This window comes from Hoplias malabaricus, chromosome 3 (genome assembly GCF_029633855.1).
Source record: "Hoplias malabaricus isolate fHopMal1 chromosome 3, fHopMal1.hap1, whole genome shotgun sequence".
Lineage (NCBI taxonomy): Eukaryota > Metazoa > Chordata > Actinopteri > Characiformes > Erythrinidae > Hoplias > Hoplias malabaricus.
This window is the reverse complement of record NC_089802.1, coordinates 56,561,779-56,588,315: the sequence shown is the minus strand read 5'-3', so window position 1 is coordinate 56,588,315 and position 26,537 is coordinate 56,561,779. Positions and strand designations below refer to the sequence as shown.

General features: G+C 39.5%; 15 non-coding genes across 15 annotated transcripts; all 15 read right to left on the bottom strand.

Annotated features, from left to right (window-relative positions):
• Positions 1-814: 814 nt before the first annotated feature.
• LOC136693028 (5S ribosomal RNA) lies at positions 815-933 on the bottom strand. The gene has a single exon (XR_010802060.1). It is a non-coding gene; the product is annotated as a 5S ribosomal RNA (ribosomal RNA).
• Positions 934-2,608: 1,675 nt separating this feature from the next.
• On the bottom strand, positions 2,609-2,727 carry LOC136693027 (5S ribosomal RNA). Its single transcript, XR_010802059.1, has one exon. It is a non-coding gene; the product is annotated as a 5S ribosomal RNA (ribosomal RNA).
• A 1,675-nt stretch (positions 2,728-4,402) lies between these two features.
• On the bottom strand, positions 4,403-4,521 carry LOC136693026 (5S ribosomal RNA). Its single transcript, XR_010802058.1, has one exon. It is a non-coding gene; the product is annotated as a 5S ribosomal RNA (ribosomal RNA).
• A 1,676-nt stretch (positions 4,522-6,197) lies between these two features.
• LOC136693025 (5S ribosomal RNA) lies at positions 6,198-6,316 on the bottom strand. Its single transcript, XR_010802057.1, has one exon. It is a non-coding gene; the product is annotated as a 5S ribosomal RNA (ribosomal RNA).
• A 1,675-nt stretch (positions 6,317-7,991) lies between these two features.
• Positions 7,992-8,110, bottom strand: LOC136693024 (5S ribosomal RNA). Its single transcript, XR_010802056.1, has one exon. It is a non-coding gene; the product is annotated as a 5S ribosomal RNA (ribosomal RNA).
• Positions 8,111-9,786: 1,676 nt separating this feature from the next.
• LOC136693023 (5S ribosomal RNA) lies at positions 9,787-9,905 on the bottom strand. The gene has a single exon (XR_010802055.1). It is a non-coding gene; the product is annotated as a 5S ribosomal RNA (ribosomal RNA).
• A 1,675-nt stretch (positions 9,906-11,580) lies between these two features.
• LOC136693022 (5S ribosomal RNA) lies at positions 11,581-11,699 on the bottom strand. Its single transcript, XR_010802054.1, has one exon. It is a non-coding gene; the product is annotated as a 5S ribosomal RNA (ribosomal RNA).
• Positions 11,700-13,376: 1,677 nt separating this feature from the next.
• On the bottom strand, positions 13,377-13,495 carry LOC136693021 (5S ribosomal RNA). Its single transcript, XR_010802053.1, has one exon. It is a non-coding gene; the product is annotated as a 5S ribosomal RNA (ribosomal RNA).
• Positions 13,496-15,168: 1,673 nt separating this feature from the next.
• LOC136693019 (5S ribosomal RNA) lies at positions 15,169-15,287 on the bottom strand. Its single transcript, XR_010802052.1, has one exon. It is a non-coding gene; the product is annotated as a 5S ribosomal RNA (ribosomal RNA).
• A 1,675-nt stretch (positions 15,288-16,962) lies between these two features.
• LOC136693017 (5S ribosomal RNA) lies at positions 16,963-17,081 on the bottom strand. Its single transcript, XR_010802050.1, has one exon. It is a non-coding gene; the product is annotated as a 5S ribosomal RNA (ribosomal RNA).
• A 1,675-nt stretch (positions 17,082-18,756) lies between these two features.
• Positions 18,757-18,875, bottom strand: LOC136693016 (5S ribosomal RNA). Its single transcript, XR_010802049.1, has one exon. It is a non-coding gene; the product is annotated as a 5S ribosomal RNA (ribosomal RNA).
• Positions 18,876-20,550: 1,675 nt separating this feature from the next.
• LOC136693015 (5S ribosomal RNA) lies at positions 20,551-20,669 on the bottom strand. The gene has a single exon (XR_010802048.1). It is a non-coding gene; the product is annotated as a 5S ribosomal RNA (ribosomal RNA).
• A 1,681-nt stretch (positions 20,670-22,350) lies between these two features.
• Positions 22,351-22,469, bottom strand: LOC136693014 (5S ribosomal RNA). Its single transcript, XR_010802046.1, has one exon. It is a non-coding gene; the product is annotated as a 5S ribosomal RNA (ribosomal RNA).
• A 1,677-nt stretch (positions 22,470-24,146) lies between these two features.
• Positions 24,147-24,265, bottom strand: LOC136693013 (5S ribosomal RNA). Its single transcript, XR_010802045.1, has one exon. It is a non-coding gene; the product is annotated as a 5S ribosomal RNA (ribosomal RNA).
• A 1,681-nt stretch (positions 24,266-25,946) lies between these two features.
• LOC136693012 (5S ribosomal RNA) lies at positions 25,947-26,065 on the bottom strand. Its single transcript, XR_010802044.1, has one exon. It is a non-coding gene; the product is annotated as a 5S ribosomal RNA (ribosomal RNA).
• Positions 26,066-26,537: the final 472 nt, after the last annotated feature.

Here is a 26,537-nt window from a genome sequence, read left to right as displayed (position 1 = left end):
AACCTGACGCGCTAAAATAAAAAGAGAAAGTCATACATTTGTTCCGTTTAGAAACACTGCAGAGTTTTCAATTATATTATTAAAAAAAAAAAAAAACAAGTCACTTACTCGCTCAGCGGCCCTTGCTGTTATTTTGTAAGTGGAGCAAAATTACTTTAATTCGAGTGTCATTTAAGCGTGAGAAATACAGAGACAGAGAATTATTATCATGTGCTTGATTATGTGTTTTAGATTCAGGTTCTCAAAGGTTCTGCCGGAGAGACATGTTTTCATTATTAATGAATATAGTTTTTTAGGCTGATGACCAGCAGAGGGCAGCCTTATAGTGGATAAGGTGGAATAACGTGGACCTGGACTGAGGGATATTTTAAAATTCAAACTTAATTTTTTTTTTTTTTTTTTCTAGTTTTGCATATTCCGGGGGATGTTTTGGTAAATGTGTGCGAGTGCGCAAAGTTGTCCTTCGAATATGCCACTGCAGGTGACAATACGGAACTGTCAACAGTGCATTTTGATTGGTTTTGATATGAATTAAAAACAAGAGCCACTATAAGAATGTTTCAGGGGTTTATGAAAAGATTGAATTGAAAGAAAAAGAAGACTTTGATTGCAGTGAATTTAAAAGAGCTGAAGAGCGTGAGTGGCAGTCGTCGTGAATAGAAGCAAAGAGTGAATATAAAGTAAGGGCAATGAAAGTTGTGTGAAGTGAACAATGTGTGTAAAAGAGATGGGAGTGTAAATGTGTGAGTAGGCAGTGAAAAAGAATAAGAAAGAGGAAGGAAGGCAAGAAGTGCACCCTGGGCCAGGTTGGAAAAGCTTACAGCACCTGGTATTCCCAGGCGGTCTCCCATCCAAGTACTAACCAGGCCCGACCCTGCTTAGCTTCCGAGATCAGACGAGATCGGGCGTTCTCAGGGTGGTATGGCCGTAAGCGAAAGTCACTGCCTGAACTACTCCTTTTAAAGTGCGCGGACCGAGGGCCGTTGTTGATTTGGAGCTTTTGTAACGTTTCAAGAGTTCTGCAGTTCCCCCACTAAGAACACATATCATTGGACACGCGTCTTGCCACAATAAGAGCCCTGAAAGTAGAGGCTTCAGAACAACACAGCAGCAAAGTTGAAGGATTTACATTAGTTAAGGGCCACAAAAAAAGAAAAAGGGAAAAAATAGAAAAATAAAAAAAGAGAGAGCGAGAGAGAACAACTCGATTTGCAAACTACATCATGACATTTTCTTTTTATGATAAAGATATGGTGTCCCGTTATGCTCGACCCCGTTTGGTAGAGCAGATGGACTTTAAACACTGCAGTATGAACACAAATATTCATTTGCTTTGCCTGACTGATAAAAGGAGAAAAGAGGGATTTTCGAAATGTAGGCCCACCAACTATATAGTATTTTCTGAAAACATGTCAAATTGGAATTTGATGCTTGCAACACAGTCAAGTTGGGAGAGGGCAAAACCAACGTAAAGGATTCATATGATATTCAACAGAGTTTTGATAGGCTCTACTATAAGCGGGTGAATGTATATGGTTCGGAGGGAGAGCAAACTTAAACTGACTACACCCAATGTAAGTCTTTCCCCCATCTACTGTGCATGATGCTGGCAAAAAGATTAAGGAAATCCCGAGTAATCTCAGTGTGTATGGGGCAATATAAGGCCTGTGATCTGACACTGCATGAAAACCTGTCCTGCTACTACCATAAATTGTCTTGAGAGACAACTTGAAAAAGAAAAAAATATAGAAAATTGCCATCCAACACTTTTATGCACTGCATTAAGAAATTTAACCTGACGCGCTAAAATAAAAAGAGAAAGTCATACATTTGTTCCGTTTAGAAACACTGCAGAGTTTTCAATTATATTATTAAAAAAAAAAAAAAACAAGTCACTTACTCGCTCAGCGGCCCTTGCTGTTATTTTGTAAGTGGAGCAAAATTACTTTAATTCGAGTGTCATTTAAGCGTGAGAAATACAGAGACAGAGAATTATTATCATGTGCTTGATTATGTGTTTTAGATTCAGGTTCTCAAAGGTTCTGCCGGAGAGACATGTTTTCATTATTAATGAATATAGTTTTTTAGGCTGATGACCAGCAGAGGGCAGCCTTATAGTGGATAAGGTGGAATAACGTGGACCTGGACTGAGGGATATTTTAAAACTCAAACTTAAAAAGTTTTTTTTTTTTTTTTCTAGTTTTACATATTCCGGGGGATGTTTTGGTAAATGTGTGCGAGTGCGCAAAGTTGTCCTTCGAATATGCCACTGCAGGTGACAATACGGAACTGTCAACAGTGCATTTTGATTGGTTTTGATATGAATTAAAAACAAGAGCCACTATAAGAATGTTTCAGGGGTTTATGAAAAGATTGAATTGAAAGAAAAAGAAGACTTTGATTGCAGTGAATTTAAAAGAGCTGAAGAGCGTGAGTGGCAGTCGTCGTGAATAGAAGCAAAGAGTGAATATAAAGTAAGGGCAATGAAAGTTGTGTGAAGTGAACAATGTGTGTAAAAGAGATGGGAGTGTAAATGTGTGAGTAGGCAGTGAAAAAGAATAAGAAAGAGGAAGGAAGGCAAGAAGTGCACCCTGGGCCAGGTTGGAAAAGCTTACAGCACCTGGTATTCCCAGGCGGTCTCCCATCCAAGTACTAACCAGGCCCGACCCTGCTTAGCTTCCGAGATCAGACGAGATCGGGCGTTCTCAGGGTGGTATGGCCGTAAGCGAAAGTCACTGCCTGAACTACTCCTTTTAAAGTGCGCGGACCGAGGGCCGTTGTTGATTTGGAGCTTTTGTAACGTTTCAAGAGTTCTGCAGTTCCCCCACTAAGAACACATATCATTGGACACGCGTCTTGCCACAATAAGAGCCCTGAAAGTAGAGGCTTCAGAACAACACAGCAGCAAAGTTGAAGGATTTACATTAGTTAAGGGCCACAAAAAAAGAAAAAGGGAAAAAATAGAAAAATAAAAAAAGAGAGAGCGAGAGAGAACAACTCGATTTGCAAACTACATCATGACATTTTCTTTTTATGATAAAGATATGGTGTCCCGTTATGCTCGACCCCGTTTGGTAGAGCAGATGGACTTTAAACACTGCAGTATGAACACAAATATTCATTTGCTTTGCCTGACTGATAAAAGGAGAAAAGAGGGATTTTCGAAATGTAGGCCCACCAACTATATAGTATTTTCTGAAAACATGTCAAATTGGAATTTGATGCTTGCAACACAGTCAAGTTGGGAGAGGGCAAAACCAACGTAAAGGATTCATATGATATTCAACAGAGTTTTGATAGGCTCTACTATAAGCGGGTGAATGTATATGGTTCGGAGGGAGAGCAAACTTAAACTGACTACACCCAATGTAAGTCTTTCCCCCATCTACTGTGCATGATGCTGGCAAAAAGATTAAGGAAATCCCGAGTAATCTCAGTGTGTATGGGGCAATATAAGGCCTGTGATCTGACACTGCATGAAAACCTGTCCTGCTACTACCATAAATTGTCTTGAGAGACAACTTGAAAAAGAAAAAAATATAGAAAATTGCCATCCAACACTTTTATGCACTGCATTAAGAAATTTAACCTGACGCGCTAAAATAAAAAGAGAAAGTCATACATTTGTTCCGTTTAGAAACACTGCAGAGTTTTCAATTATATTATTAAAAAAAAAAAAAAACAAGTCACTTACTCGCTCAGCGGCCCTTGCTGTTATTTTGTAAGTGGAGCAAAATTACTTTAATTCGAGTGTCATTTAAGCGTGAGAAATACAGAGACAGAGAATTATTATCATGTGCTTGATTATGTGTTTTAGATTCAGGTTCTCAAAGGTTCTGCCGGAGAGACATGTTTTCATTATTAATGAATATAGTTTTTTAGGCTGATGACCAGCAGAGGGCAGCCTTATAGTGGATAAGGTGGAATAACGTGGACCTGGACTGAGGGATATTTTAAAACTCAAACTTAAAAAGTTTTTTTTTTTTTTTTCTAGTTTTACATATTCCGGGGGATGTTTTGGTAAATGTGTGCGAGTGCGCAAAGTTGTCCTTCGAATATGCCACTGCAGGTGACAATACGGAACTGTCAACAGTGCATTTTGATTGGTTTTGATATGAATTAAAAACAAGAGCCACTATAAGAATGTTTCAGGGGTTTATGAAAAGATTGAATTGAAAGAAAAAGAAGACTTTGATTGCAGTGAATTTAAAAGAGCTGAAGAGCGTGAGTGGCAGTCGTCGTGAATAGAAGCAAAGAGTGAATATAAAGTAAGGGCAATGAAAGTTGTGTGAAGTGAACAATGTGTGTAAAAGAGATGGGAGTGTAAATGTGTGAGTAGGCAGTGAAAAAGAATAAGAAAGAGGAAGGAAGGCAAGAAGTGCACCCTGGGCCAGGTTGGAAAAGCTTACAGCACCTGGTATTCCCAGGCGGTCTCCCATCCAAGTACTAACCAGGCCCGACCCTGCTTAGCTTCCGAGATCAGACGAGATCGGGCGTTCTCAGGGTGGTATGGCCGTAAGCGAAAGTCACTGCCTGAACTACTCCTTTTAAAGTGCGCGGACCGAGGGCCGTTGTTGATTTGGAGCTTTTGTAACGTTTCAAGAGTTCTGCAGTTCCCCCACTAAGAACACATATCATTGGACACGCGTCTTGCCACAATAAGAGCCCTGAAAGTAGAGGCTTCAGAACAACACAGCAGCAAAGTTGAAGGATTTACATTAGTTAAGGGCCACAAAAAAAGAAAAAGGGAAAAAATAGAAAAATAAAAAAAGAGAGAGCGAGAGAGAACAACTCGATTTGCAAACTACATCATGACATTTTCTTTTTATGATAAAGATATGGTGTCCCGTTATGCTCGACCCCGTTTGGTAGAGCAGATGGACTTTAAACACTGCAGTATGAACACAAATATTCATTTGCTTTGCCTGACTGATAAAAGCAGAAAAGAGGGATTTTCGAAATGTAGGCCCACCAACTATATAGTATTTTCTGAAAACATGTCAAATTGGAATTTGATGCTTGCAACACAGTCAAGTTGGGAGAGGGCAAAACCAACGTAAAGGATTCATTTGATATTCAACAGAGTTTTGATAGGCTCTACTATAAGCGGGTGAATGTATATGGTTCGGAGGGAGAGCAAACTTAAACTGACTACACCCAATGTAAGTCTTTCCCCCATCTACTGTGCATGATGCTGGCAAAAAGATTAAGGAAATCCCGAGTAATCTCAGTGTGTATGGGGCAATATAAGGCCTGTGATCTGACACTGCATGAAAACCTGTCCTGCTACTACCATAAATTGTCTTGAGAGACAACTTGAAAAAGAAAAAAATATAGAAAATTGCCATCCAACACTTTTATGCACTGCATTAAGAAATTTAACCTGACGCGCTAAAATAAAAAGAGAAAGTCATACATTTGTTCCGTTTAGAAACACTGCAGAGTTTTCAATTATATTATTAAAAAAAAAAAAAAACAAGTCACTTACTCGCTCAGCGGCCCTTGCTGTTATTTTGTAAGTGGAGCAAAATTACTTTAATTCGAGTGTCATTTAAGCGTGAGAAATACAGAGACAGAGAATTATTATCATGTGCTTGATTATGTGTTTTAGATTCAGGTTCTCAAAGGTTCTGCCGGAGAGACATGTTTTCATTATTAATGAATATAGTTTTTTAGGCTGATGACCAGCAGAGGGCAGCCTTATAGTGGATAAGGTGGAATAACGTGGACCTGGACTGAGGGATATTTTAAAACTCAAACTTAAAAAGTTTTTTTTTTTTTTTTTCTAGTTTTACATATTCCGGGGGATGTTTTGGTAAATGTGTGCGAGTGCGCAAAGTTGTCCTTCGAATATGCCACTGCAGGTGACAATACGGAACTGTCAACAGTGCATTTTGATTGGTTTTGATATGAATTAAAAACAAGAGCCACTATAAGAATGTTTCAGGGGTTTATGAAAAGATTGAATTGAAAGAAAAAGAAGACTTTGATTGCAGTGAATTTAAAAGAGCTGAAGAGCGTGAGTGGCAGTCGTCGTGAATAGAAGCAAAGAGTGAATATAAAGTAAGGGCAATGAAAGTTGTGTGAAGTGAACAATGTGTGTAAAAGAGATGGGAGTGTAAATGTGTGAGTAGGCAGTGAAAAAGAATAAGAAAGAGGAAGGAAGGCAAGAAGTGCACCCTGGGCCAGGTTGGAAAAGCTTACAGCACCTGGTATTCCCAGGCGGTCTCCCATCCAAGTACTAACCAGGCCCGACCCTGCTTAGCTTCCGAGATCAGACGAGATCGGGCGTTCTCAGGGTGGTATGGCCGTAAGCGAAAGTCACTGCCTGAACTACTCCTTTTAAAGTGCGCGGACCGAGGGCCGTTGTTGATTTGGAGCTTTTGTAACGTTTCAAGAGTTCTGCAGTTCCCCCACTAAGAACACATATCATTGGACACGCGTCTTGCCACAATAAGAGCCCTGAAAGAAGAGGCTTCAGAACAACACAGCAGCAAAGTTGAAGGATTTACATTAGTTAAGGGCCACAAAAAAAGAAAAAGGGAAAAAATAGAAAAATAAAAAAAGAGAGAGTGAGAGAGAACAACTCGATTTGCAAACTACATCATGACATTTTCTTTTTATGATAAAGATATGGTGTCCCGTTATGCTCGACCCCGTTTGGTAGAGCAGATGGACTTTAAACACTGCAGTATGAACACAAATATTCATTTGCTTTGCCTGACTGATAAAAGGAGAAAAGAGGGATTTTCGAAATGTAGGCCCACCAACTATATAGTATTTTCTGAAAACATGTCAAATTGGAATTTGATGCTTGCAACACAGTCAAGTTGGGAGAGGGCAAAACCAACGTAAAGGATTCATATGATATTCAACAGAGTTTTGATAGGCTCTACTATAAGCGGGTGAATGTATATGGTTCGGAGGGAGAGCAAACTTAAACTGACTACACCCAATGTAAGTCTTTCCCCCATCTACTGTGCATGATGCTGGCAAAAAGATTCAGGAAATCCCGAGTAATCTCAGTGTGTATGGGGCAATATAAGGCCTGTGATCTGACACTGCATGAAAACCTGTCCTGCTACTACCATAAATTGTCTTGAGAGACAACTTGAAAAAGAAAAAAATATAGAAAATTGCCATCCAACACTTTTATGCACTGCATTAAGAAATTTAACCTGACGCGCTAAAATAAAAAGAGAAAGTCATACATTTGTTCCGTTTAGAAACACTGCAGAGTTTTCAATTATATTATTAAAAAAAAAAAAAAACAAGTCACTTACTCGCTCAGCGGCCCTTGCTGTTATTTTGTAAGTGGAGCAAAATTACTTTAATTCGAGTGTCATTTAAGCGTGAGAAATACAGAGACAGAGAATTATTATCATGTGCTTGATTATGTGTTTTAGATTCAGGTTCTCAAAGGTTCTGCCGGAGAGACATGTTTTCATTATTAATGAATATAGTTTTTTAGGCTGATGACCAGCAGAGGGCAGCCTTATAGTGGATAAGGTGGAATAACGTGGACCTGGACTGAGGGATATTTTAAAACTCAAACTTAAAAAGTTTTTTTTTTTTTTTTCTAGTTTTACATATTCCGGGGGATGTTTTGGTAAATGTGTGCGAGTGCGCAAAGTTGTCCTTCGAATATGCCACTGCAGGTGACAATACGGAACTGTCAACAGTGCATTTTGATTGGTTTTGATATGAATTAAAAACAAGAGCCACTATAAGAATGTTTCAGGGGTTTATGAAAAGATTGAATTGAAAGAAAAAGAAGACTTTGATTGCAGTGAATTTAAAAGAGCTGAAGAGCGTGAGTGGCAGTCGTCGTGAATAGAAGCAAAGAGTGAATATAAAGTAAGGGCAATGAAAGTTGTGTGAAGTGAACAATGTGTGTAAAAGAGATGGGAGTGTAAATGTGTGAGTAGGCAGTGAAAAAGAATAAGAAAGAGGAAGGAAGGCAAGAAGTGCACCCTGGGCCAGGTTGGAAAAGCTTACAGCACCTGGTATTCCCAGGCGGTCTCCCATCCAAGTACTAACCAGGCCCGACCCTGCTTAGCTTCCGAGATCAGACGAGATCGGGCGTTCTCAGGGTGGTATGGCCGTAAGCGAAAGTCACTGCCTGAACTACTCCTTTTAAAGTGCGCGGACCGAGGGCCGTTGTTGATTTGGAGCTTTTGTAACGTTTCAAGAGTTCTGCAGTTCCCCCACTAAGAACACATATCATTGGACACGCGTCTTGCCACAATAAGAGCCCTGAAAGTAGAGGCTTCAGAACAACACAGCAGCAAAGTTGAAGGATTTACATTAGTTAAGGGCCACAAAAAAAGAAAAAGGGAAAAAATAGAAAAATAAAAAAAGAGAGAGCGAGAGAGAACAACTCGATTTGCAAACTACATCATGACATTTTCTTTTTATGATAAAGATATGGTGTCCCGTTATGCTCGACCCCGTTTGGTAGAGCAGATGGACTTTAAACACTGCAGTATGAACACAAATATTCATTTGCTTTGCCTGACTGATAAAAGCAGAAAAGAGGGATTTTCGAAATGTAGGCCCACCAACTATATAGTATTTTCTGAAAACATGTCAAATTGGAATTTGATGCTTGCAACACAGTCAAGTTGGGAGAGGGCAAAACCAACGTAAAGGATTCATTTGATATTCAACAGAGTTTTGATAGGCTCTACTATAAGCGGGTGAATGTATATGGTTCGGAGGGAGAGCAAACTTAAACTGACTACACCCAATGTAAGTCTTTCCCCCATCTACTGTGCATGATGCTGGCAAAAAGATTAAGGAAATCCCGAGTAATCTCAGTGTGTATGGGGCAATATAAGGCCTGTGATCTGACACTGCATGAAAACCTGTCCTGCTACTACCATAAATTGTCTTGAGAGACAACTTGAAAAAGAAAAAAATATAGAAAATTGCCATCCAACACTTTTATGCACTGCATTAAGAAATTTAACCTGACGCGCTAAAATAAAAAGAGAAAGTCATACATTTGTTCCGTTTAGAAACACTGCAGAGTTTTCAATTATATTATTAAAAAAAAAAAAAAACAAGTCACTTACTCGCTCAGCGGCCCTTGCTGTTATTTTGTAAGTGGAGCAAAATTACTTTAATTCGAGTGTCATTTAAGCGTGAGAAATACAGAGACAGAGAATTATTATCATGTGCTTGATTATGTGTTTTAGATTCAGGTTCTCAAAGGTTCTGCCGGAGAGACATGTTTTCATTATTAATGAATATAGTTTTTTAGGCTGATGACCAGCAGAGGGCAGCCTTATAGTGGATAAGGTGGAATAACGTGGACCTGGACTGAGGGATATTTTAAAACTCAAACTTAAAAAGTTTTTTTTTTTTTTTTTCTAGTTTTACATATTCCGGGGGATGTTTTGGTAAATGTGTGCGAGTGCGCAAAGTTGTCCTTCGAATATGCCACTGCAGGTGACAATACGGAACTGTCAACAGTGCATTTTGATTGGTTTTGATATGAATTAAAAACAAGAGCCACTATAAGAATGTTTCAGGGGTTTATGAAAAGATTGAATTGAAAGAAAAAGAAGACTTTGATTGCAGTGAATTTAAAAGAGCTGAAGAGCGTGAGTGGCAGTCGTCGTGAATAGAAGCAAAGAGTGAATATAAAGTAAGGGCAATGAAAGTTGTGTGAAGTGAACAATGTGTGTAAAAGAGATGGGAGTGTAAATGTGTGAGTAGGCAGTGAAAAAGAATAAGAAAGAGGAAGGAAGGCAAGAAGTGCACCCTGGGCCAGGTTGGAAAAGCTTACAGCACCTGGTATTCCCAGGCGGTCTCCCATCCAAGTACTAACCAGGCCCGACCCTGCTTAGCTTCCGAGATCAGACGAGATCGGGCGTTCTCAGGGTGGTATGGCCGTAAGCGAAAGTCACTGCCTGAACTACTCCTTTTAAAGTGCGCGGACCGAGGGCCGTTGTTGATTTGGAGCTTTTGTAACGTTTCAAGAGTTCTGCAGTTCCCCCACTAAGAACACATATCATTGGACACGCGTCTTGCCACAATAAGAGCCCTGAAAGAAGAGGCTTCAGAACAACACAGCAGCAAAGTTGAAGGATTTACATTAGTTAAGGGCCACAAAAAAAGAAAAAGGGAAAAAATAGAAAAATAAAAAAAGAGAGAGTGAGAGAGAACAACTCGATTTGCAAACTACATCATGACATTTTCTTTTTATGATAAAGATATGGTGTCCCGTTATGCTCGACCCCGTTTGGTAGAGCAGATGGACTTTAAACACTGCAGTATGAACACAAATATTCATTTGCTTTGCCTGACTGATAAAAGGAGAAAAGAGGGATTTTCGAAATGTAGGCCCACCAACTATATAGTATTTTCTGAAAACATGTCAAATTGGAATTTGATGCTTGCAACACAGTCAAGTTGGGAGAGGGCAAAACCAACGTAAAGGATTCATATGATATTCAACAGAGTTTTGATAGGCTCTACTATAAGCGGGTGAATGTATATGGTTCGGAGGGAGAGCAAACTTAAACTGACTACACCCAATGTAAGTCTTTCCCCCATCTACTGTGCATGATGCTGGCAAAAAGATTCAGGAAATCCCGAGTAATCTCAGTGTGTATGGGGCAATATAAGGCCTGTGATCTGACACTGCATGAAAACCTGTCCTGCTACTACCATAAATTGTCTTGAGAGACAACTTGAAAAAGAAAAAAATATAGAAAATTGCCATCCAACACTTTTATGCACTGCATTAAGAAATTTAACCTGACGCGCTAAAATAAAAAGAGAAAGTCATACATTTGTTCCGTTTAGAAACACTGCAGAGTTTTCAATTATATTATTAAAAAAAAAAAAAAACAAGTCACTTACTCGCTCAGCGGCCCTTGCTGTTATTTTGTAAGTGGAGCAAAATTACTTTAATTCGAGTGTCATTTAAGCGTGAGAAATACAGAGACAGAGAATTATTATCATGTGCTTGATTATGTGTTTTAGATTCAGGTTCTCAAAGGTTCTGCCGGAGAGACATGTTTTCATTATTAATGAATATAGTTTTTTAGGCTGATGACCAGCAGAGGGCAGCCTTATAGTGGATAAGGTGGAATAACGTGGACCTGGACTGAGGGATATTTTAAAACTCAAACTTAAAAAGTTTTTTTTTTTTTTTTCTAGTTTTACATATTCCGGGGGATGTTTTGGTAAATGTGTGCGAGTGCGCAAAGTTGTCCTTCGAATATGCCACTGCAGGTGACAATACGGAACTGTCAACAGTGCATTTTGATTGGTTTTGATATGAATTAAAAACAAGAGCCACTATAAGAATGTTTCAGGGGTTTATGAAAAGATTGAATTGAAAGAAAAAGAAGACTTTGATTGCAGTGAATTTAAAAGAGCTGAAGAGCGTGAGTGGCAGTCGTCGTGAATAGAAGCAAAGAGTGAATATAAAGTAAGGGCAATGAAAGTTGTGTGAAGTGAACAATGTGTGTAAAAGAGATGGGAGTGTAAATGTGTGAGTAGGCAGTGAAAAAGAATAAGAAAGAGGAAGGAAGGCAAGAAGTGCACCCTGGGCCAGGTTGGAAAAGCTTACAGCACCTGGTATTCCCAGGCGGTCTCCCATCCAAGTACTAACCAGGCCCGACCCTGCTTAGCTTCCGAGATCAGACGAGATCGGGCGTTCTCAGGGTGGTATGGCCGTAAGCGAAAGTCACTGCCTGAACTACTCCTTTTAAAGTGCGCGGACCGAGGGCCGTTGTTGATTTGGAGCTTTTGTAACGTTTCAAGAGTTCTGCAGTTCCCCCACTAAGAACACATATCATTGGACACGCGTCTTGCCACAATAAGAGCCCTGAAAGTAGAGGCTTCAGAACAACACAGCAGCAAAGTTGAAGGATTTACATTAGTTAAGGGCCACAAAAAAAGAAAAAGGGAAAAAATAGAAAAATAAAAAAAGAGAGAGCGAGAGAGAACAACTCGATTTGCAAACTACATCATGACATTTTCTTTTTATGATAAAGATATGGTGTCCCGTTATGCTCGACCCCGTTTGGTAGAGCAGATGGACTTTAAACACTGCAGTATGAACACAAATATTCATTTGCTTTGCCTGACTGATAAAAGCAGAAAAGAGGGATTTTCGAAATGTAGGCCCACCAACTATATAGTATTTTCTGAAAACATGTCAAATTGGAATTTGATGCTTGCAACACAGTCAAGTTGGGAGAGGGCAAAACCAACGTAAAGGATTCATTTGATATTCAACAGAGTTTTGATAGGCTCTACTATAAGCGGGTGAATGTATATGGTTCGGAGGGAGAGCAAACTTAAACTGACTACACCCAATGTAAGTCTTTCCCCCATCTACTGTGCATGATGCTGGCAAAAAGATTAAGGAAATCCCGAGTAATCTCAGTGTGTATGGGGCAATATAAGGCCTGTGATCTGACACTGCATGAAAACCTGTCCTGCTACTACCATAAATTGTCTTGAGAGACAACTTGAAAAAGAAAAAAATATAGAAAATTGCCATCCAACACTTTTATGCACTGCATTAAGAAATTTAACCTGACGCGCTAAAATAAAAAGAGAAAGTCATACATTTGTTCCGTTTAGAAACACTGCAGAGTTTTCAATTATATTATTTAAAAAAAAAAAACAAGTCACTTACTCGCTCAGCGGCCCTTGCTGTTATTTTGTAAGTGGAGCAAAATTACTTTAATTCGAGTGTCATTTAAGCGTGAGAAATACAGAGACAGAGAATTATTATCATGTGCTTGATTATGTGTTTTAGATTCAGGTTCTCAAAGGTTCTGCCGGAGAGACATGTTTTCATTATTAATGAATATAGTTTTTTAGGCTGATGACCAGCAGAGGGCAGCCTTATAGTGGATAAGGTGGAATAACGTGGACCTGGACTGAGGGATATTTTAAAACTCAAACTTAAAAGTTTTTTTTTTTTTTTCTAGTTTTACATATTCCGGGGGATGTTTTGGTAAATGTGTGCGAGTGCGCAAAGTTGTCCTTCGAATATGCCACTGCAGGTGACAATACGGAACTGTCAACAGTGCATTTTGATTGGTGACAGTTTTGATATGAATTAAAAACAAGAGCCACTATAAGAATGTTTCAGGGGTTTATGAAAAGATTGAATTGAAAGAAAAAGAAGACTTTGATTGCAGTGAATTTAAAAGAGCTGAAGAGCGTGAGTGGCAGTCGTCGTGAATAGAAGCAAAGAGTGAATATAAAGTAAGGGCAATGAAAGTTGTGTGAAGTGAACAATGTGTGTAAAAGAGATGGGAGTGTAAATGTGTGAGTAGGCAGTGAAAAAGAATAAGAAAGAGGAAGGAAGGCAAGAAGTGCACCCTGGGCCAGGTTGGAAAAGCTTACAGCACCTGGTATTCCCAGGCGGTCTCCCATCCAAGTACTAACCAGGCCCGACCCTGCTTAGCTTCCGAGATCAGACGAGATCGGGCGTTCTCAGGGTGGTATGGCCGTAAGCGAAAGTCACTGCCTGAACTACTCCTTTTAAAGTGCGCGGACCGAGGGCCGTTGTTGATTTGGAGCTTTTGTAACGTTTCAAGAGTTCTGCAGTTCCCCCACTAAGAACACATATCATTGGACACGCGTCTTGCCACAATAAGAGCCCTGAAAGTAGAGGCTTCAGAACAACACAGCAGCAAAGTTGAAGGATTTACATTAGTTAAGGGCCACAAAAAAAGAAAAAGGGAAAAAATAGAAAAATAAAAAAAGAGAGAGCGAGAGAGAACAACTCGATTTGCAAACTACATCATGACATTTTCTTTTTATGATAAAGATATGGTGTCCCGTTATGCTCGACCCCGTTTGGTAGAGCAGATGGACTTTAAACACTGCAGTATGAACACAAATATTCATTTGCTTTGCCTGACTGATAAAAGGAGAAAAGAGGGATTTTCGAAATGTAGGCCCACCAACTATATAGTATTTTCTGAAAACATGTCAAATTGGAATTTGATGCTTGCAACACAGTCAAGTTGGGAGAGGGCAAAACCAACGTAAAGGATTCATATGATATTCAACAGAGTTTTGATAGGCTCTACTATAAGCGGGTGAATGTATATGGTTCGGAGGGAGAGCAAACTTAAACTGACTACACCCAATGTAAGTCTTTCCCCCATCTACTGTGCATGATGCTGGCAAAAAGATTAAGGAAATCCCGAGTAATCTCAGTGTGTATGGGGCAATATAAGGCCTGTGATCTGACACTGCATGAAAACCTGTCCTGCTACTACCATAAATTGTCTTGAGAGACAACTTGAAAAAGAAAAAAATATAGAAAATTGCCATCCAACACTTTTATGCACTGCATTAAGAAATTTAACCTGACGCGCTAAAATAAAAAGAGAAAGTCATACATTTGTTCCGTTTAGAAACACTGCAGAGTTTTCAATTATATTATTTAAAAAAAAAAAACAAGTCACTTACTCGCTCAGCGGCCCTTGCTGTTATTTTGTAAGTGGAGCAAAATTACTTTAATTCGAGTGTCATTTAAGCGTGAGAAATACAGAGACAGAGAATTATTATCATGTGCTTGATTATGTGTTTTAGATTCAGGTTCTCAAAGGTTCTGCCGGAGAGACATGTTTTCATTATTAATGAATATAGTTTTTTAGGCTGATGACCAGCAGAGGGCAGCCTTATAGTGGATAAGGTGGAATAACGTGGACCTGGACTGAGGGATATTTTAAAACTCAAACTTAAAAAGTTTTTTTTTTTTTTTTCTAGTTTTACATATTCCGGGGGATGTTTTGGTAAATGTGTGCGAGTGCGCAAAGTTGTCCTTCGAATATGCCACTGCAGGTGACAATACGGAACTGTCAACAGTGCATTTTGATTGGTTTTGATATGAATTAAAAACAAGAGCCACTATAAGAATGTTTCAGGGGTTTATGAAAAGATTGAATTGAAAGAAAAAGAAGACTTTGATTGCAGTGAATTTAAAAGAGCTGAAGAGCGTGAGTGGCAGTCGTCGTGAATAGAAGCAAAGAGTGAATATAAAGTAAGGGCAATGAAAGTTGTGTGAAGTGAACAATGTGTGTAAAAGAGATGGGAGTGTAAATGTGTGAGTAGGCAGTGAAAAAGAATAAGAAAGAGGAAGGAAGGCAAGAAGTGCACCCTGGGCCAGGTTGGAAAAGCTTACAGCACCTGGTATTCCCAGGCGGTCTCCCATCCAAGTACTAACCAGGCCCGACCCTGCTTAGCTTCCGAGATCAGACGAGATCGGGCGTTCTCAGGGTGGTATGGCCGTAAGCGAAAGTCACTGCCTGAACTACTCCTTTTAAAGTGCGCGGACCGAGGGCCGTTGTTGATTTGGAGCTTTTGTAACGTTTCAAGAGTTCTGCAGTTCCCCCACTAAGAACACATATCATTGGACACGCGTCTTGCCACAATAAGAGCCCTGAAAGAAGAGGCTTCAGAACAACACAGCAGCAAAGTTGAAGGATTTACATTAGTTAAGGGCCACAAAAAAAGAAAAAGGGAAAAAATAGAAAAATAAAAAAAGAGAGAGTGAGAGAGAACAACTCGATTTGCAAACTACATCATGACATTTTCTTTTTATGATAAAGATATGGTGTCCCGTTATGCTCGACCCCGTTTGGTAGAGCAGATGGACTTTAAACACTGCAGTATGAACACAAATATTCATTTGCTTTGCCTGACTGATAAAAGGAGAAAAGAGGGATTTTCGAAATGTAGGCCCACCAACTATATAGTATTTTCTGAAAACATGTCAAATTGGAATTTGATGCTTGCAACACAGTCAAGTTGGGAGAGGGCAAAACCAACGTAAAGGATTCATATGATATTCAACAGAGTTTTGATAGGCTCTACTATAAGCGGGTGAATGTATATGGTTCGGAGGGAGAGCAAACTTAAACTGACTACACCCAATGTAAGTCTTTCCCCCATCTACTGTGCATGATGCTGGCAAAAAGATTCAGGAAATCCCGAGTAATCTCAGTGTGTATGGGGCAATATAAGGCCTGTGATCTGACACTGCATGAAAACCTGTCCTGCTACTACCATAAATTGTCTTGAGAGACAACTTGAAAAAGAAAAAAATATAGAAAATTGCCATCCAACACTTTTATGCACTGCATTAAGAAATTTAACCTGACGCGCTAAAATAAAAAGAGAAAGTCATACATTTGTTCCGTTTAGAAACACTGCAGAGTTTTCAATTATATTATTAAAAAAAAAAAAAAACAAGTCACTTACTCGCTCAGCGGCCCTTGCTGTTATTTTGTAAGTGGAGCAAAATTACTTTAATTCGAGTGTCATTTAAGCGTGAGAAATACAGAGACAGAGAATTATTATCATGTGCTTGATTATGTGTTTTAGATTCAGGTTCTCAAAGGTTCTGCCGGAGAGACATGTTTTCATTATTAATGAATATAGTTTTTTAGGCTGATGACCAGCAGAGGGCAGCCTTATAGTGGATAAGGTGGAATAACGTGGACCTGGACTGAGGGATATTTTAAAACTCAAACTTAAAAAGTTTTTTTTTTTTTTTTCTAGTTTTACATATTCCGGGGGATGTTTTGGTAAATGTGTGCGAGTGCGCAAAGTTGTCCTTCGAATATGCCACTGCAGGTGACAATACGGAACTGTCAACAGTGCATTTTGATTGGTTTTGATATGAATTAAAAACAAGAGCCACTATAAGAATGTTTCAGGGGTTTATGAAAAGATTGAATTGAAAGAAAAAGAAGACTTTGATTGCAGTGAATTTAAAAGAGCTGAAGAGCGTGAGTGGCAGTCGTCGTGAATAGAAGCAAAGAGTGAATATAAAGTAAGGGCAATGAAAGTTGTGTGAAGTGAACAATGTGTGTAAAAGAGATGGGAGTGTAAATGTGTGAGTAGGCAGTGAAAAAGAATAAGAAAGAGGAAGGAAGGCAAGAAGTGCACCCTGGGCCAGGTTGGAAAAGCTTACAGCACCTGGTATTCCCAGGCGGTCTCCCATCCAAGTACTAACCAGGCCCGACCCTGCTTAGCTTCCGAGATCAGACGAGATCGGGCGTTCTCAGGGTGGTATGGCCGTAAGCGAAAGTCACTGCCTGAACTACTCCTTTTAAAGTGCGCGGACCGAGGGCCGTTGTTGATTTGGAGCTTTTGTAACGTTTCAAGAGTTCTGCAGTTCCCCCACTAAGAACACATATCATTGGACACGCGTCTTGCCACAATAAGAGCCCTGAAAGTAGAGGCTTCAGAACAACACAGCAGCAAAGTTGAAGGATTTACATTAGTTAAGGGCCACAAAAAAAGAAAAAGGGAAAAAATAGAAAAATAAAAAAAGAGAGAGCGAGAGAGAACAACTCGATTTGCAAACTACATCATGACATTTTCTTTTTATGATAAAGATATGGTGTCCCGTTATGCTCGACCCCGTTTGGTAGAGCAGATGGACTTTAAACACTGCAGTATGAACACAAATATTCATTTGCTTTGCCTGACTGATAAAAGCAGAAAAGAGGGATTTTCGAAATGTAGGCCCACCAACTATATAGTATTTTCTGAAAACATGTCAAATTGGAATTTGATGCTTGCAACACAGTCAAGTTGGGAGAGGGCAAAACCAACGTAAAGGATTCATTTGATATTCAACAGAGTTTTGATAGGCTCTACTATAAGCGGGTGAATGTATATGGTTCGGAGGGAGAGCAAACTTAAACTGACTACACCCAATGTAAGTCTTTCCCCCATCTACTGTGCATGATGCTGGCAAAAAGATTAAGGAAATCCCGAGTAATCTCAGTGTGTATGGGGCAATATAAGGCCTGTGATCTGACACTGCATGAAAACCTGTCCTGCTACTACCATAAATTGTCTTGAGAGACAACTTGAAAAAGAAAAAAATATAGAAAATTGCCATCCAACACTTTTATGCACTGCATTAAGAAATTTAACCTGACGCGCTAAAATAAAAAGAGAAAGTCATACATTTGTTCCGTTTAGAAACACTGCAGAGTTTTCAATTATATTATTAAAAAAAAAAAAAAACAAGTCACTTACTCGCTCAGCGGCCCTTGCTGTTATTTTGTAAGTGGAGCAAAATTACTTTAATTCGAGTGTCATTTAAGCGTGAGAAATACAGAGACAGAGAATTATTATCATGTGCTTGATTATGTGTTTTAGATTCAGGTTCTCAAAGGTTCTGCCGGAGAGACATGTTTTCATTATTAATGAATATAGTTTTTTAGGCTGATGACCAGCAGAGGGCAGCCTTATAGTGGATAAGGTGGAATAACGTGGACCTGGACTGAGGGATATTTTAAAACTCAAACTTAAAAAGTTTTTTTTTTTTTTTTCTAGTTTTACATATTCCGGGGGATGTTTTGGTAAATGTGTGCGAGTGCGCAAAGTTGTCCTTCGAATATGCCACTGCAGGTGACAATACGGAACTGTCAACAGTGCATTTTGATTGGTTTTGATATGAATTAAAAACAAGAGCCACTATAAGAATGTTTCAGGGGTTTATGAAAAGATTGAATTGAAAGAAAAAGAAGACTTTGATTGCAGTGAATTTAAAAGAGCTGAAGAGCGTGAGTGGCAGTCGTCGTGAATAGAAGCAAAGAGTGAATATAAAGTAAGGGCAATGAAAGTTGTGTGAAGTGAACAATGTGTGTAAAAGAGATGGGAGTGTAAATGTGTGAGTAGGCAGTGAAAAAGAATAAGAAAGAGGAAGGAAGGCAAGAAGTGCACCCTGGGCCAGGTTGGAAAAGCTTACAGCACCTGGTATTCCCAGGCGGTCTCCCATCCAAGTACTAACCAGGCCCGACCCTGCTTAGCTTCCGAGATCAGACGAGATCGGGCGTTCTCAGGGTGGTATGGCCGTAAGCGAAAGTCACTGCCTGAACTACTCCTTTTAAAGTGCGCGGACCGAGGGCCGTTGTTGATTTGGAGCTTTTGTAACGTTTCAAGAGTTCTGCAGTTCCCCCACTAAGAACACATATCATTGGACACGCGTCTTGCCACAATAAGAGCCCTGAAAGAAGAGGCTTCAGAACAACACAGCAGCAAAGTTGAAGGATTTACATTAGTTAAGGGCCACAAAAAAAGAAAAAGGGAAAAAATAGAAAAATAAAAAAAGAGAGAGTGAGAGAGAACAACTCGATTTGCAAACTACATCATGACATTTTCTTTTTATGATAAAGATATGGTGTCCCGTTATGCTCGACCCCGTTTGGTAGAGCAGATGGACTTTAAACACTGCAGTATGAACACAAATATTCATTTGCTTTGCCTGACTGATAAAAGGAGAAAAGAGGGATTTTCGAAATGTAGGCCCACCAACTATATAGTATTTTCTGAAAACATGTCAAATTGGAATTTGATGCTTGCAACACAGTCAAGTTGGGAGAGGGCAAAACCAACGTAAAGGATTCATATGATATTCAACAGAGTTTTGATAGGCTCTACTATAAGCGGGTGAATGTATATGGTTCGGAGGGAGAGCAAACTTAAACTGACTACACCCAATGTAAGTCTTTCCCCCATCTACTGTGCATGATGCTGGCAAAAAGATTCAGGAAATCCCGAGTAATCTCAGTGTGTATGGGGCAATATAAGGCCTGTGATCTGACACTGCATGAAAACCTGTCCTGCTACTACCATAAATTGTCTTGAGAGACAACTTGAAAAAGAAAAAAATATAGAAAATTGCCATCCAACACTTTTATGCACTGCATTAAGAAATTCAACCTGACGCGCTAAAATAAAAAGAGAAAGTCATACATTTGTTCCGTTTAGAAACACTGCAGAGTTTTCAATTATATTATTAAAAAAAAAAAAAAACAAGTCACTTACTCGCTCAGCGGCCCTTGCTGTTATTTTGTAAGTGGAGCAAAATTACTTTAATTCGAGTGTCATTTAAGCGTGAGAAATACAGAGACAGAGAATTATTATCATGTGCTTGATTATGTGTTTTAGATTCAGGTTCTCAAAGGTTCTGCCGGAGAGACATGTTTTCATTATTAATGAATATAGTTTTTTAGGCTGATGACCAGCAGAGGGCAGCCTTATAGTGGATAAGGTGGAATAACGTGGACCTGGACTGAGGGATATTTTAAAACTCAAACTTAAAAAGTTTTTTTTTTTTTTTTCTAGTTTTACATATTCCGGGGGATGTTTTGGTAAATGTGTGCGAGTGCGCAAAGTTGTCCTTCGAATATGCCACTGCAGGTGACAATACGGAACTGTCAACAGTGCATTTTGATTGGTTTTGATATGAATTAAAAACAAGAGCCACTATAAGAATGTTTCAGGGGTTTATGAAAAGATTGAATTGAAAGAAAAAGAAGACTTTGATTGCAGTGAATTTAAAAGAGCTGAAGAGCGTGAGTGGCAGTCGTCGTGAATAGAAGCAAAGAGTGAATATAAAGTAAGGGCAATGAAAGTTGTGTGAAGTGAACAATGTGTGTAAAAGAGATGGGAGTGTAAATGTGTGAGTAGGCAGTGAAAAAGAATAAGAAAGAGGAAGGAAGGCAAGAAGTGCACCCTGGGCCAGGTTGGAAAAGCTTACAGCACCTGGTATTCCCAGGCGGTCTCCCATCCAAGTACTAACCAGGCCCGACCCTGCTTAGCTTCCGAGATCAGACGAGATCGGGCGTTCTCAGGGTGGTATGGCCGTAAGCGAAAGTCACTGCCTGAACTACTCCTTTTAAAGTGCGCGGACCGAGGGCCGTTGTTGATTTGGAGCTTTTGTAACGTTTCAAGAGTTCTGCAGTTCCCCCACTAAGAACACATATCATTGGACACGCGTCTTGCCACAATAAGAGCCCTGAAAGTAGAGGCTTCAGAACAACACAGCAGCAAAGTTGAAGGATTTACATTAGTTAAGGGCCACAAAAAAAGAAAAAGGGAAAAAATAGAAAAATAAAAAAAGAGAGAGCGAGAGAGAACAACTCGATTTGCAAACTACATCATGACATTTTCTTTTTATGATAAAGATATGGTGTCCCGTTATGCTCGACCCCGTTTGGTAGAGCAGATGGACTTTAAACACTGCAGTATGAACACAAATATTCATTTGCTTTGCCTGACTGATAAAAGCAGAAAAGAGGGATTTTCGAAATGTAGGCCCACCAACTATATAGTATTTTCTGAAAACATGTCAAATTGGAATTTGATGCTTGCAACACAGTCAAGTTGGGAGAGGGCAAAACCAACGTAAAGGATTCATATGATATTCAACAGAGTTTTGATAGGCTCTACTATAAGCGGGTGAATGTATATGGTTCGGAGGGAGAGCAAACTTAAACTGACTACACCCAATGTAAGTCTTTCCCCCATCTACTGTGCATGATGCTGGCAAAAAGATTAAGGAAATCCCGAGTAATCTCAGTGTGTATGGGGCAATATAAGGCCTGTGATCTGACACTGCATGAAAACCTGTCCTGCTACTACCATAAATTGTCTTGAGAGACAACTTGAAAAAGAAAAAAATATAGAAAATTGCCATCCAACACTTTTATGCACTGCATTAAGAAATTTAACCTGACGCGCTAAAATAAAAAGAGAAAGTCATACATTTGTTCCGTTTAGAAACACTGCAGAGTTTTCAATTATATTATTAAAAAAAAAAAAAAACAAGTCACTTACTCGCTCAGCGGCCCTTGCTGTTATTTTGTAAGTGGAGCAAAATTACTTTAATTCGAGTGTCATTTAAGCGTGAGAAATACAGAGACAGAGAATTATTATCATGTGCTTGATTATGTGTTTTAGATTCAGGTTCTCAAAGGTTCTGCCGGAGAGACATGTTTTCATTATTAATGAATATAGTTTTTTAGGCTGATGACCAGCAGAGGGCAGCCTTATAGTGGATAAGGTGGAATAACGTGGACCTGGACTGAGGGATATTTTAAAACTCAAACTTAAAAAGTTTTTTTTTTTTTTTTCTAGTTTTACATATTCCGGGGGATGTTTTGGTAAATGTGTGCGAGTGCGCAAAGTTGTCCTTCGAATATGCCACTGCAGGTGACAATACGGAACTGTCAACAGTGCATTTTGATTGGTGACAGTTTTGATATGAATTAAAAACAAGAGCCACTATAAGAATGTTTCAGGGGTTTATGAAAAGATTGAATTGAAAGAAAAAGAAGACTTTGATTGCAGTGAATTTAAAAGAGCTGAAGAGCGTGAGTGGCAGTCGTCGTGAATAGAAGCAAAGAGTGAATATAAAGTAAGGGCAATGAAAGTTGTGTGAAGTGAACAATGTGTGTAAAAGAGATGGGAGTGTAAATGTGTGAGTAGGCAGTGAAAAAGAATAAGAAAGAGGAAGGAAGGCAAGAAGTGCACCCTGGGCCAGGTTGGAAAAGCTTACAGCACCTGGTATTCCCAGGCGGTCTCCCATCCAAGTACTAACCAGGCCCGACCCTGCTTAGCTTCCGAGATCAGACGAGATCGGGCGTTCTCAGGGTGGTATGGCCGTAAGCGAAAGTCACTGCCTGAACTACTCCTTTTAAAGTGCGCGGACCGAGGGCCGTTGTTGATTTGGAGCTTTTGTAACGTTTCAAGAGTTCTGCAGTTCCCCCACTAAGAACACATATCATTGGACACGCGTCTTGCCACAATAAGAGCCCTGAAAGAAGAGGCTTCAGAACAACACAGCAGCAAAGTTGAAGGATTTACATTAGTTAAGGGCCACAAAAAAAGAAAAAGGGAAAAAATAGAAAAATAAAAAAAGAGAGAGCGAGAGAGAACAACTCGATTTGCAAACTACATCATGACATTTTCTTTTTATGATAAAGATATGGTGTCCCGTTATGCTCGACCCCGTTTGGTAGAGCAGATGGACTTTAAACACTGCAGTATGAACACAAATATTCATTTGCTTTGCCTGACTGATAAAAGGAGAAAAGAGGGATTTTCGAAATGTAGGCCCACCAACTATATAGTATTTTCTGAAAACATGTCAAATTGGAATTTGATGCTTGCAACACAGTCAAGTTGGGAGAGGGCAAAACCAACGTAAAGGATTCATATGATATTCAACAGAGTTTTGATAGGCTCTACTATAAGCGGGTGAATGTATATGGTTCGGAGGGAGAGCAAACTTAAACTGACTACACCCAATGTAAGTCTTTCCCCCATCTACTGTGCATGATGCTGGCAAAAAGATTCAGGAAATCCCGAGTAATCTCAGTGTGTATGGGGCAATATAAGGCCTGTGATCTGACACTGCATGAAAACCTGTCCTGCTACTACCATAAATTGTCTTGAGAGACAACTTGAAAAAGAAAAAAATATAGAAAATTGCCATCCAACACTTTTATGCACTGCATTAAGAAATTTAACCTGACGCGCTAAAATAAAAAGAGAAAGTCATACATTTGTTCCGTTTAGAAACACTGCTGAGTTTTCAATTATATTATTAAAAAAAAAAAAACAAGTCACTTACTCGCTCAGCGGCCCTTGCTGTTATTTTGTAAGTGGAGCAAAATTACTTTAATTCGAGTGTCATTTAAGCGTGAGAAATACAGAGACAGAGAATTATTATCATGTGCTTGATTATGTGTTTTAGATTCAGGTTCTCAAAGGTTCTGCCGGAGAGACATGTTTTCATTATTAATGAATATAGTTTTTTAGGCTGATGACCAGCAGAGGGCAGCCTTATAGTGGATAAGGTGGAATAACGTGGACCTGGACTGAGGGATATTTTAAAACTCAAACTTAAAAGTTTTTTTTTTTTTTTCTAGTTTTACATATTCCGGGGGATGTTTTGGTAAATGTGTGCGAGTGCGCAAAGTTGTCCTTCGAATATGCCACTGCAGGTGACAATACGGAACTGTCAACAGTGCATTTTGATTGGTGACAGTTTTGATATGAATTAAAAACAAGAGCCACTATAAGAATGTTTCAGGGGTTTATGAAAAGATTGAATTGAAAGAAAAAGAAGACTTTGATTGCAGTGAATTTAAAAGAGCTGAAGAGCGTGAGTGGCAGTCGTCGTGAATAGAAGCAAAGAGTGAATATAAAGTAAGGGCAATGAAAGTTGTGTGAAGTGAACAATGTGTGTAAAAGAGATGGGAGTGTAAATGTGTGAGTAGGCAGTGAAAAAGAATAAGAAAGAGGAAGGAAGGCAAGAAGTGCACCCTGGGCCAGGTTGGAAAAGCTTACAGCACCTGGTATTCCCAGGCGGTCTCCCATCCAAGTACTAACCAGGCCCGACCCTGCTTAGCTTCCGAGATCAGACGAGATCGGGCGTTCTCAGGGTGGTATGGCCGTAAGCGAAAGTCACTGCCTGAACTACTCCTTTTAAAGTGCGCGGACCGAGGGCCGTTGTTGATTTGGAGCTTTTGTAACGTTTCAAGAGTTCTGCAGTTCCCCCACTAAGAACACATATCATTGGACACGCGTCTTGCCACAATAAGAGCCCTGAAAGAAGAGGCTTCAGAACAACACAGCAGCAAAGTTGAAGGATTTACATTAGTTAAGGGCCACAAAAAAAGAAAAAGGGAAAAAATAGAAAAATAAAAAAAGAGAGAGTGAGAGAGAACAACTCGATTTGCAAACTACATCATGACATTTTCTTTTTATGATAAAGATATGGTGTCCCGTTATGCTCGACCCCGTTTGGTAGAGCAGATGGACTTTAAACACTGCAGTATGAACACAAATATTCATTTGCTTTGCCTGACTGATAAAAGGAGAAAAGAGGGATTTTCGAAATGTAGGCCCACCAACTATATAGTATTTTCTGAAAACATGTCAAATTGGAATTTGATGCTTGCAACACAGTCAAGTTGGGAGAGGGCAAAACCAACGTAAAGGATTCATATGATATTCAACAGAGTTTTGATAGGCTCTACTATAAGCGGGTGAATGTATATGGTTCGGAGGGAGAGCAAACTTAAACTGACTACACCCAATGTAAGTCTTTCCCCCATCTACTGTGCATGATGCTGGCAAAAAGATTCAGGAAATCCCGAGTAATCTCAGTGTGTATGGGGCAATATAAGGCCTGTGATCTGACACTGCATGAAAACCTGTCCTGCTACTACCATAAATTGTCTTGAGAGACAACTTGAAAAAGAAAAAAATATAGAAAATTGCCATCCAACACTTTTATGCACTGCATTAAGAAATTCAACCTGACGCGCTAAAATAAAAAGAGAAAGTCATACATTTGTTCCGTTTAGAAACACTGCAGAGTTTTCAATTATATTATTAAAAAAAAAAAAAAACAAGTCACTTACTCGCTCAGCGGCCCTTGCTGTTATTTTGTAAGTGGAGCAAAATTACTTTAATTCGAGTGTCATTTAAGCGTGAGAAATACAGAGACAGAGAATTATTATCATGTGCTTGATTATGTGTTTTAGATTCAGGTTCTCAAAGGTTCTGCCGGAGAGACATGTTTTCATTATTAATGAATATAGTTTTTTAGGCTGATGACCAGCAGAGGGCAGCCTTATAGTGGATAAGGTGGAATAACGTGGACCTGGACTGAGGGATATTTTAAAACTCAAACTTAAAAAGTTTTTTTTTTTTTTTTCTAGTTTTACATATTCCGGGGGATGTTTTGGTAAATGTGTGCGAGTGCGCAAAGTTGTCCTTCGAATATGCCACTGCAGGTGACAATACGGAACTGTCAACAGTGCATTTTGATTGGTGACAGTTTTGATATGAATTAAAAACAAGAGCCACTATAAGAATGTTTCAGGGGTTTATGAAAAGATTGAATTGAAAGAAAAAGAAGACTTTGATTGCAGTGAATTTAAAAGAGCTGAAGAGCGTGAGTGGCAGTCGTCGTGAATAGAAGCAAAGAGTGAATATAAAGTAAGGGCAATGAAAGTTGTGTGAAGTGAACAATGTGTGTAAAAGAGATGGGAGTGTAAATGTGTGAGTAGGCAGTGAAAAAGAATAAGAAAGAGGAAGGAAGGCAAGAAGTGCACCCTGGGCCAGGTTGGAAAAGCTTACAGCACCTGGTATTCCCAGGCGGTCTCCCATCCAAGTACTAACCAGGCCCGACCCTGCTTAGCTTCCGAGATCAGACGAGATCGGGCGTTCTCAGGGTGGTATGGCCGTAAGCGAAAGTCACTGCCTGAACTACTCCTTTTAAAGTGCGCGGACCGAGGGCCGTTGTTGATTTGGAGCTTTTGTAACGTTTCAAGAGTTCTGCAGTTCCCCCACTAAGAACACATATCATTGGACACGCGTCTTGCCACAATAAGAGCCCTGAAAGTAGAGGCTTCAGAACAACACAGCAGCAAAGTTGAAGGATTTACATTAGTTAAGGGCCACAAAAAAAGAAAAAGGGAAAAAATAGAAAAATAAAAAAAGAGAGAGCGAGAGAGAACAACTCGATTTGCAAACTACATCATGACATTTTCTTTTTATGATAAAGATATGGTGTCCCGTTATGCTCGACCCCGTTTGGTAGAGCAGATGGACTTTAAACACTGCAGTATGAACACAAATATTCATTTGCTTTGCCTGACTGATAAAAGCAGAAAAGAGGGATTTTCGAAATGTAGGCCCACCAACTATATAGTATTTTCTGA